The sequence below is a fragment of the Dysidea avara genome, chromosome 2 (genome assembly GCF_963678975.1).
Source record: "Dysidea avara chromosome 2, odDysAvar1.4, whole genome shotgun sequence".
Lineage (NCBI taxonomy): Eukaryota > Metazoa > Porifera > Demospongiae > Dictyoceratida > Dysideidae > Dysidea > Dysidea avara.
In genome coordinates this window covers 37,288,111-37,299,104 of record NC_089273.1, presented here as the reverse complement: position 1 = coordinate 37,299,104, position 10,994 = coordinate 37,288,111, and the positions used below count along the sequence as shown (strand labels likewise).

General features: G+C 39.4%; 2 long non-coding RNA genes across 6 annotated transcripts; one reads left to right on the top strand and one right to left on the bottom strand.

Moving 5' to 3' along the window:
• Nucleotides 1–6,782: 6,782 nt before the first annotated feature.
• Nucleotides 6,783–10,377, top strand: LOC136247240 (uncharacterized). Its single transcript, XR_010697218.1, has 3 exons — nucleotides 6,783–7,197; nucleotides 7,247–8,599; nucleotides 8,660–10,377. It is a non-coding gene; the product is annotated as an uncharacterized lncRNA (long non-coding RNA).
• LOC136247238 (uncharacterized) lies at nucleotides 7,294–10,235 on the bottom strand. Of its 5 annotated transcripts, XR_010697216.1 has the most exons (10): nucleotides 10,002–10,228; nucleotides 9,790–9,849; nucleotides 9,630–9,685; nucleotides 9,304–9,573; nucleotides 9,057–9,248; nucleotides 8,891–8,998; nucleotides 8,377–8,579; nucleotides 7,750–7,908; nucleotides 7,647–7,699; nucleotides 7,294–7,588 (listed from the first exon to the last, which is right to left on the bottom strand). It is a non-coding gene; the product is annotated as an uncharacterized lncRNA (long non-coding RNA). The 5 variants fall into 5 exon arrangements; XR_010697217.1 differs by having other exon boundaries at nucleotides 7,750–8,535; nucleotides 10,002–10,235; XR_010697214.1 differs by having other exon boundaries at nucleotides 7,750–8,579; nucleotides 9,971–10,231.
• Nucleotides 10,378–10,994: the final 617 nt, after the last annotated feature.

Below are 10,994 nucleotides of genomic sequence, written 5' to 3'. Positions count from 1 at the left end.
CTGAGGTAGAGACATATTAGACAGACAACCAATACCATGTTAAAACTATATAAAGGACAATCATGTTAGTGGCCAATAATGCTTGCACTATACACTTTTGTGGCTTTATATTGTTTGGATTATGTATCACCACAGTAACCATTTACTTACGTGGCTTCTATCAGTATTACACAAACATATCATCATTTGTGGTTGAATTTCAAGATAAACAGTTTTAAATCAGATTAGTACACTTGTGTATGATATTTACACACAAGAGACACATCATTTTATTACCTTTCAGACCACTTCTGGTACTTGTAGCTAACAAGATTGAAAATCTGAGCAGTTGTCTATTCAGCTTCAGCAGCTGCAATGGTACCACTGGAGAGCTGGTGTCAAAGGCTCTGGCTTGTACATAGGTAATTTGTTTATGTCTTGTGGTAACCACAATGATAAACAGTGATGGTTCAGGCCCTAGCCTACTTGTCTGACTAGCAACTTTGAGTTAAGGTAAGTGTACAACCTCACAGCATTGGCTTTACTAGTTGTACTTTTAGTGGAGTTTGCACAAGAGTAACTTGTAGAGACCTACAATCAGGTATTGGTAAACTATTGGTAAAATAGGGTAAAATCGGATATGGTTTTTTCCTGAAAAGTGGGAATCGATACAACATTAGTTCTCTACGGCTTCTATACATAATTATTTTTTGCTCATCTGGCTATCTAGAGCTGTGTTTCCCACACTGCTTAACTTATGAAGCTGAAGCTTAGCCAGTTACCAGCTGAGAAAACAGGTAAATATCAATAAGTTGATCAATGCTTGTTATAATAACACACGGCTATAAGATGGACAGTTATCTTGAAGAGTACTAATCATTAGTCATGAGGCTATTATACCCGTACATTGAGCATTATGCTTTTACAGGACCGGAGGAGGGAAAATTGGGTTGGTCAGGCTGTTGTATATGTTGAAATTGCTACTACGTATATACATGGTGTTGCCAATAAGAGGAGTTGCTGCACAATATGCGAAGTGCAAAGCACGAGCATTCTAGAGGGGTCTGGGGGCATGCCCCCACAGGAAATTTTTGAAAATTAGACACTCAGATATGCAATTTGGTGATATTTCACTGCTAGTTAGCAATATAAATCTCAAGCCTATCTGTTTTTCTTCATATTTTCTATACTATGTATAATAGGTAGGTAATTGTAGACCTCACATACAGGGGACACTTGCTGTATGGCTCAGCTAGTGTACAGTCAGTAACAATTAGAACTCAAGGTGATCTGGGGGTGCAAACCCCAGGAGCTGCAGAATTCTTGTAATTTACAGGCTTGAAAATGCCTTGAAATTGATGCTAAATTTTAAAGTAAAACTAGCTAGCAACTTGCAACTTTCCGCTAAATTTCACAGGGAACCCACGCAGCATGAACGAACAGCCTATAATTAATTTATTTATATTGGTGGTATTTACAACTATGCAGCTCACTGTATACAGTGAATTCACACAGCTACATTCAATGAAAAGGACAGCTACAAAAATGCAGTATACTAGACCATTTACTATACTGGTTTGTATGCAGTGAAGTGAACGGATCATCATGTAAATATACTGGTAGACAATCACGAGATCAATCACTGTTCGAAAATGGCACGATGTGGGGTTAGATTGAGAGTTTGCCCAGTTTCTCTATAGGACGAATGGGTAGATGAAGTAGAGTGATTTCTACTCAAAATCTCTTCCAGATGGCCGCCATGTAATGTATGGGTGTGCCGCAGAATGAGGTGCCTAGTTTGTCACTGCCAGCCCTTCACCCAGTAAAAGAAGCCAAGCCAAGAAATGCTAATGATTATTTTATGAAGATTGAATTGTGATATAAGTGTGCTGGTTTAGAATCAAAGGCACCTGCCGTACATGTGATAAATGCCAACTGTCAGCACACGAGATACGCCACAGTAGAACCCACAATCATTTCTGTACAAAACAATGGGAATGCTACTCTGTACTGTAAGGTAATTGGAAATACTGTACGTGTAGTTTTGTGCTTTATTTAGGCTGAGAAACTAAGGTATCTACTCATGCCATGCATTTTCAATAACATCTGTGAAATGCACGTGTATAGATATGATCATCCAGAGATTGTATGAGTAATATAGTTCGAGCTGGTCAGCTATTTGTCCAACTCCAGATTATTGGTCCGGCTCAGGCCTGACCAACCGGACCGTCTCCTCTGGCCTTGTTTTAAGTGAAGCTAAAAATATATCTGACATACTGTACTTATGAGAAATGCTGATTATCTCAAGACTAGCATTGGTACCTGCCCTACGTGCAGGGACCACATTATAATAACAACCAAGCATTAAACGTCAGTGCCATTCATGCCCTGCAGCATGCATGGTGGAATCATTTTTAATACCAACATCTTGCAAAGTATACTAAAATCATGGGAAGCATTCAGGTACTCCAGAACCTGCAGAACTGCAGTAGCTAAACTACTGTAGTAACGTGTATGCTTATAACACACAAGTGTGAACAGAGTGGTTGGTCCTAGTAGTACCTGTCCTACAATGCAGAAGCTGCCATATTACATATTATTACTGTGGGCACATAATGTAATGGAAACCCACATGCATTTAAATTCATGTAACTATGTTGCATGTATAATGAATGCCACTTTTAACCATCTGGCCATCCTGCAGGTACACTAGAATGGTGTGAGCATACAGATAGTTTTAAACAGCAGAGCTGTGTGTAGCTGCATAAGCAAAGACAACTGTAATATTATAGTACTGTGCATACCTATAATATTATGTCAATATACTACACAGGAGCAAACTACATTATGTGATATTAGTATAGTACCTGTCATGTATACCATATATATGACATTTAACTTACTGACAACAAAAAGAAATTGCAGTGTGCGAAGTATCGTTCGGTCACTGGACAATTTCCGGTCAATTACACCAGGTGTCAGCCGTTAATTGAATTTGTCTGGAAGTACTGTCCTTTCAAAGTTTATAGTGTTAGGATTGGGCTAGGAGGGAGGCCAGACCTGATGGTATTGACATGTAATTAAGTTATGTGTTTTTGGCTTGTACTGACCACAAAGGCATGCCCAAGTTGTACCGATATACAGATACATATCGTATCAGTGGCCGATATAGACATTTCTACTATATCGGTGGGAGCCGATATTGCTGTTAAAAACCGATACGATACACCAATATACAACTGAACTATCTTGAGGACACTGTCCAATGATCAAGCCACATTATAAACTCTATTATTTAGCTAACAAGGGCGGGAAACAGTAGTTATCTTCCTTGTCCAAAAGCAGTACGCTACATGAAGCCATCTAAGTGCATGGATATTTACTGTTTTTTGTCACAAAGCTTACCAATCATACAACAAACACTCATAGTGGTGGGCCTGAAGAAACAGCAATAAGATGAACCAAGAGAACAGCATAAAACAACCAGCCATCTCTACAAGCCATTAAAATGCAGAGTAATCCAGACTAATCTTGGCAGGGGCATGTATTAAAATATTTGTGGGTGCCTTATAGTCTGAGCTGTCAATAGAGGCCACACCATCATGGGTAACCAAGCATAGCCAATAATCCTAAGACAGTCTTCAGTAGTTAAAATAAAGTTGAACATGGAATATGTGGTTCCTCAAATATAAATAGCTACACTTAGTTATATTGGTATCTCGGATCGGTATATCGGATCGGTATATCGGATCGGTATATCGGATCGGTATATCAGATCGGTATATCGGATCGGTATATCGGATCGGTATATCGGATCGGTATCGTATCGGTTTCAAAATGATTAATTCATATCGGATTGGTTTAGTTTTCTTATATTGGTACACCTCTACTCTGAGGTTAACAGTTTACTATGTTGTGCCAGCCTACTTGTATCAGTCACCTGTATTGCAGTAGTAAAATGTATTTATAATCTGAGTGTATGTTAGATACCCACTGGAGGTTTTTTAGTAGGGTTGACAATCCGAGCGCATGGTTTAGTAACTAATTAATGCCTGCCGAGGTGCCAAACCAAGCACGAGGGTTTCAACCCTACTAAAAAACGACAGTGGGTATCTAACCTATTTAGAAGGCAGCTCGTTACCAGCACTGACAAAAGAAGCACAGAGTCACGCTAGGCAATGTCCTTTATAGCGTGTTTGCTTGTGTCGCTGGCTTAGTGGCCAGGTTAGTGTTGTTTTAGTAGCTGTTATTTAAGTCCAAGACTTGTTTACTAGCTAATACAAGTAGGCCACGAAGCGACAAGCTTTGTTATAACTGACCACGAAGCAACAAGCTTTATAACATCTGGCCACGAAGCAACAAGTTTTATTACAACTGGCCACAAAGTGACAAGCTTTATAACAACTGATGCCACGAAGCGACAAGCTTTATTAGCTACAATGCGACAATCTGTATTACAAAGCGACAAGCTTTATTACAACACGACAAACTGTATTACAACTGGCCACAAAGCGACAAGCTTTATAACAATTGGCCATGAAGCGACAAGCTTTATAACAGCTGGCCACGAAGCAAAAAGCTTTATTTATAACAGCTGGCCACGAAGCTACAGGCTTTATAACTGGCCACAGAGTGACAAATGTTACAAACAGGTGCAATAGCATAGCTGAAGTGTGTTGATGGTCTAATGGCGACAGTGCTGACAAGCAGACGAACGCAAATGTGCTTGCTGTAAACTCGCAACACCATTAGTTTCACTGATGGCTAGCTAGTTGTGAATGTGAACATTGTTGGGGTAACTGTGATATGCATCGAACAGCTGGCTCTTTTGGTTGATGGCTAGATTGGTCAAGTGTTGGTATGGCTGATAACCCAAATCTCACTATAACCATACAACCACTAATTAAATCATTGACATAGAAAACTCTTTGAAGTGTTGTTGAATTTACCATAACAGTCTCACGTGACAAGGGGTCTCTAAATGAAACTTAGAGCCCTCACCTCAGGTCTCTAAGTGGTATTAATGACCTCATTAACTGTGTCAACATCAAAGAGAATTATTCATGCTGCTTTCTAATTGCCATTAGTACTTTTACTTGTGGTATTCATGATATCACCTGCACAACCAGATTTTAAGCTAGAATGAATGAGGCACCAGTGCATCTATTGATATTAGCCACTATATATTCTAAGCCTAAGCTAAGTTTGACCATATACAGGGTAGCTATATCATTCCAAGGCAAGCAGAAGGCCTTGACTAAAGTCCTTATGACTCCTTTCCTACAAAGGCCCAATTGATTCCATAGAATCCCTTTCATGTGGCCAGTAGCTCTCTTTAAAATGCTGTACTATCAGTATCAGTGAGTGTTTGACAAGTAATCAGCTCTACAGTACATTGGTGGTCCCAATGTTTGAAACAACATACAAGTGGTGGAAACACTGCAAAGGAGAAACAATAAAAGTTAAAATGTCCGGTCAAATTGCTTGATGTCCACTCAAATTTCACAATGCCCTGACAGTACTACAGGACACGTCTGAAAATTTTTTCCGCACACTGATAATGTAGGGTGCAGTACATGCCTATGGTGCAGGCTGAGCTTTGTATGTTAACAATACTACAACACTCCCTCCTGTTCCCTTTACTACACTACAACCTATACCTATTATCGTCACCTCTAACTCCTACATTTGCAGTACTGTATGAGTAAGCTACTACTCACAATTATCACATATTGTCATCACCTTTGTATAGTAAAATTAGTAACTACTAACTATTATCAGGACACTTGAAAATGAGGACACCAGCATAATCTGGACACTTGGTAATGCCCCCAAAGTATCTCTTAGTATGTAACTGACCTGAAAATTCAGGAAACCTTGATAATCAGGACACTTTTGGTCAGTCCCTAATACACAGCTTTCACTGTAGAGTGAGAAAATAGCATGAAAGAACACATAACAGAAAAACCTGTTGCCAAAAAGGCTGCCAAAATGAGAAAATAAAGTTGTAGCAAAAAAAGGTTGTTGAAGAAAAGTTGTAACCAAAAGGTTTGGGAAAAGAAAAGAGTAATACAACTGGGATTTGAATTCACACCCTACCAGTTTCAAGCCTAATGTTCTACCACACTGACTAAATGTCACTTGTGGGTAAAGTGTCTATAAAAGTTGTTTATAAAGGCATGCTTAAGTTAAATGGAATAGGTGTCTACTTGCCGTTTGCATGCGGTTTGCATGCGGTTTGCATGCGGTTTGCATGCGGTTTACAGAAAGAATTCAAGCAAATTTTTGTCTACACCCTTGCACATAAGTGCTGTAAATGACGAAGGACCGCAGTTAGAAGCTTCATTTAAAAGCGAGGTAATTCGAAGATGATGAGCACTTCATTTGGCACAAAAAATGCTTCAATACGTGCATCAGCTGGAGAGAAAATTGTTGGACACCATCGGAATTGTAGACAGTAAGACAGACAGATGGCTTTTCAGCTTTATATATAGATTGTTTGATCAAACTTACACCATCAGATTCTCCATCAACTGGAGAATCCATTGCTAGGGGTAAGCTTTCTTTCTGTACCTTCCTATGACTAGGACAAAGGTGAAAACATTTGAAAAAGATACTGAACTGGTTTTCCACTGCAAGACAGACTGATGCTTATATCATACATCTGTCTCCTTGGGAGTACTGACATGAAACAAATACTTCCAAAATCCTCTTAATTTTGGTGCTATTAAAGTTAATGCTGTTATCACCTTCTGTCACTGAAACCAGTGCTCAAAACATTTACGGAAACAAGCAGGAACATAAAATGTGACCGGATTTGACAAAACCCGGCTTCGACGCACAAACTAATATTTTGCGTAAAAAGCAAAACAAAAATATCGCAATTTTAAAAAAACTCCTTTTAATACACCAATGCATTGATACTTATTAAACGCATCTTGCTCTGAAGTTTCAACTTATTTAAGCATACATAGAGCGAGTTATAACAGAATAAGCTGTACCTTACACGGAAGAACACGGATGGCGAACAAATCGATCGGTTTGTCTTCTCGGCGGGAAGATAGGCCATGGCTGCTAGAAGCATCGCTTCTATTCTTCACGCACTCACCAGCGAAGAATACGTTTCCTCAGAGAACAGTGACAGCAATGAAATGGAGGCGCTTATTGCTGAATATTTCACCGGAAATGACGAAGTGACGGATAATGATGAAACAGAAAGTAAAGCGGAAACACTAGAGAGAGGTGTAAATTATTGTAATTTTCCTAGGTGATGAAAGCAATTCCGATGAAAAGGTGGAGAGACTTAAACAGATGTCACCTTCATACAATGAAGCAGTGTACAATGATGATGAAAATGCATTCTCCGACAGAGGTAAAACATAGTTAAGATTGACACAAAAAAAAATAATTAAAATTCAAGTAAATAAGTAATGGAAAAACTGATTAGTGTATAATAGTCCGTGTATACTAATAGAATTGTTTGAAGATGATGACAGCCTTGTGCCATTGGTGGTGAATGAAGTACTCGCTGAAACCACAGCTGTGGTAACTCCACCTCATAATGAAGAAACTCCATCACTTGTAGCCATCGATCGTGAGCCATCCATACCTAGCAACATTACAGAATCACGTGACGTAGCAAAATGTAGGAAGTATGTTGAACGTACTTGTAAGTGCGACTTGGTAGAACCTGATGGCAGTCCTTGCAGCACTTTGTTCCCTATTGAGCACTACATACAAACACGTGCACAAGCAAACTTTTTAACTCACGATGAGCTTGACTTAGTCCTCTTGGGGCAAATCGAGTCAGCAGTCTTACTGACATCAACAGTCATTGATGGTCGCCACAGTAATACAACAGAAAGGAGTAGAGTAACAATGAAATACAAACACCACGGTATGACAATTTGTCGGAAAACTTTCCTCTTCCTACATGCAGTTGGTAAAGATCGGCACCAAAACCTTAAGCAGCACTACATTAAGAATGGACTAGAGACACATGTTCACAAAAACACCAAACGGGCACCAAAGCATTCATTCCCATATTCAACAAAGAAGCACATGGTGAAATTTTTACAAAACTATGCTGAGGAAAATGCCTTGTTACTTCCAGGAAGGATTCCAGGGTATAAAAGAGACGATATAAAACTCCTTCCATCAAGTCGCAGCAAACGGGTATGGGTAAAGTTTACACAAATGTCATTTATGTCAATTACAGTGGAACCATGGAAACAGTTACCTTTGAACCAAAAAATTTGGCAATAGGCAGGTGGCTTGTCTAGACAGATTGATAGGGTATAAAATTCTCTCTTGGGATTTGAAATTTGAAATTTAGACAGGTGGTCTTTCTATACAGGTGACCGCCAAAAGCTGGTTCCACTGTACATAACTGCTCACCCGTTTATTTTGAACATCACAGACCATCTGGGAGTTTTATCAGGAGTCATGTAGATCAGCTGGAATGCAGGTAGTGGCATATACCACATTTTGTGCGTACTGGCGGTCACTGCTTCCATTCATTGTTGTTGGTAAGCCAATGAGCGATTTGTGCTGGACCTGCCAACAGAATAACACCATGATCCTGAAGACTGTAAACAGACCTACCAGTGAAAAAAGCAATGTGAGTAAATCACAATGTTAGTCTTACAGTGACCTACTGTATACTTTGCACACACAACAGGTATTAAAAACAGCTGAAAACCACCTGACATTGGTTGCATTAGAAAGGACATTTTACAAGGAGATCTGCCAAAAAGCTCACACAAATTTAAAGGAATTTTATACTGTTGGAGATAACTTTCAGCCTCCACCATTTGGGACAGTCAGCAGGCCATTGCTACTATCAACAACAGTACACTATAGTTTTGATATGGCTCAGCAGGTACTGGTGTTAGGTATGAACAATGCTCACCATTCTCCAAACAGGTCCATTATCCTAGTGATCCTATGCAGCCCGGGCCAATTTATTTTCTCACTCCCCGTAAATGCGCCGTATTTGGTGTCTGCTGTGAGGCAATACCTAGACAAGTAAGTACATACCAGCATTATAAACAACAGTGATTAATTATGTCTCGTACCAGGTTAACTATCTCATTGACGAGGCATTCAATGTTGGTAAGGGGTCCAATGCTATCATCTCGATGCTTCACCATTACCTTGAGACACATAGTTTTGGTGAGACCCACCTACATTTGCATGCTGATAATTGTTGCGGCCAGAACAAGAATCGGTATATGATGGCATATTTACTGTGGAGAGTGATGACGGGGCTACATGTGGAAATAACCATATCATTCTTGCTTGTAGGTCACACAAAATTCTCACCCGATTGGTGCTTCGGCCTTTTCAAACGACTGTTTAAAAGGACGAAGGTAAGCACCTTGGAGGAGATAGCTGGAGTTGTGCACCGGTCAGCCACAGTCAATCACCCTCAGCTAGTTGGCAGTTATGATGGCACCTCTTCCGTATTGTTCTACAACTGGACTAGCTTCTTTGATACCAAGACGACGGCACTGAAGGGCATCACTAAATTCCATCATTTTAGATTTTCAGCACAACATCATGGATCAGTTTTTGTAAAAACCTCCAGCGACACTGTTGAGAAAGAAATCAATCTCCTGAGTGACAAAACTTGGAAGCCATCACAATACCAGTTGCCAGCAGTGATCGACCCACCAGGACTTTCGCTTGAACGGCAGTGGTACCTCTACAACAAAATAAGAGAGTTTTGCTCAGAGGAAGCACGAGACCTGGTGTGTCCTCAGCCAAGTACTCCCTTAAAATAGCTTGTAACACTTATGTATTATTTACCTTTCACTGTATTCCTGTAATAGACAGTAGTCACCCATTGTATCTCATTAAGATAAACACCTGTAAAAAAACAGCGATATAACTTCACAATCACGTTGCAGGAAAGACACAATGAAGTAACTTCTATATAAAGCGCGTCGTCCAAAACAGGCTTCATTAATAAACTCATGATAATCCTAACCTTTAAGGACATCAAGGTGAAGTGCCCTTACTTGTAGTGTGTTCACACACTTCTTGATAGAACGATTCATTCATCACTTCGCCCAAAATTGCATTCTTTCTACCTCACGTGTTACAAAATCACGTGTTGCTGAGCTCTGCATAATTACGGTTTTCATCGGAGTCATGAATGGCGATTTGTCGAAGCGGCTGTCAACGATTTGTCAACTTCACGTATGCGGAAAAGCCTGAAAGTAAGTTTTTATTATTGTACACAATGTATGACGGCTTGTATTGAAGCAATGCATTATCGTACGGTTTTCAAACTTGAACCATGGTTGCATTACGTTATGTAGGCCTGATTTATTCAATAAAACTTTTTTTTTTAAATGTGCGTCGAAGCCGGGTTTTGTCAAATCCGGTCACAAATATATAATTGACATTTAATGGCCTAACATAATACCATTATCCAATTGTAATTTAACAAGGTCCAGTACTGATTGAAGGAGGCTGTGTTGACAAGAGACCATCTTATTAGTGAATAGTTTGTGTTTCATTTCTACTATTGTGTGTTTATATTATATTAGTAATATAACTGCATTAATAATGTTTATCATCATACAGTGGCTCCAGGAGGATATGAAAGAACTATTGAAGAAGGCGGAGGAATCCAAACAACAAGGTGATGTTCCTACACTATGCTAATATCAAGAGTTTAAATAAGAGGAGTGTCTTTCTCTCATATTACATAATACATCATACTGAATAGTTGTAACATGTGCCCAGTGATTAGCCTGATATGTATCACCAAGCCTGAAGGACACAGTCCTGACTGAGTGGGTGTACATATCAGTAAATCACGAGGGCACTTGATACAACTGATGTCAATTTTGGGATAGTGTCAATTTCAGAGGTATCCAAAAACACGTACATTTACGAACAGCTATTACGTTTGAGGTTATCTCATGTAGTAGTCACAATGTTTTATGGAATCTAGGTCACTATGAACATTTTAAACATGGGATGTTTTATTAAAATCCAAAAAC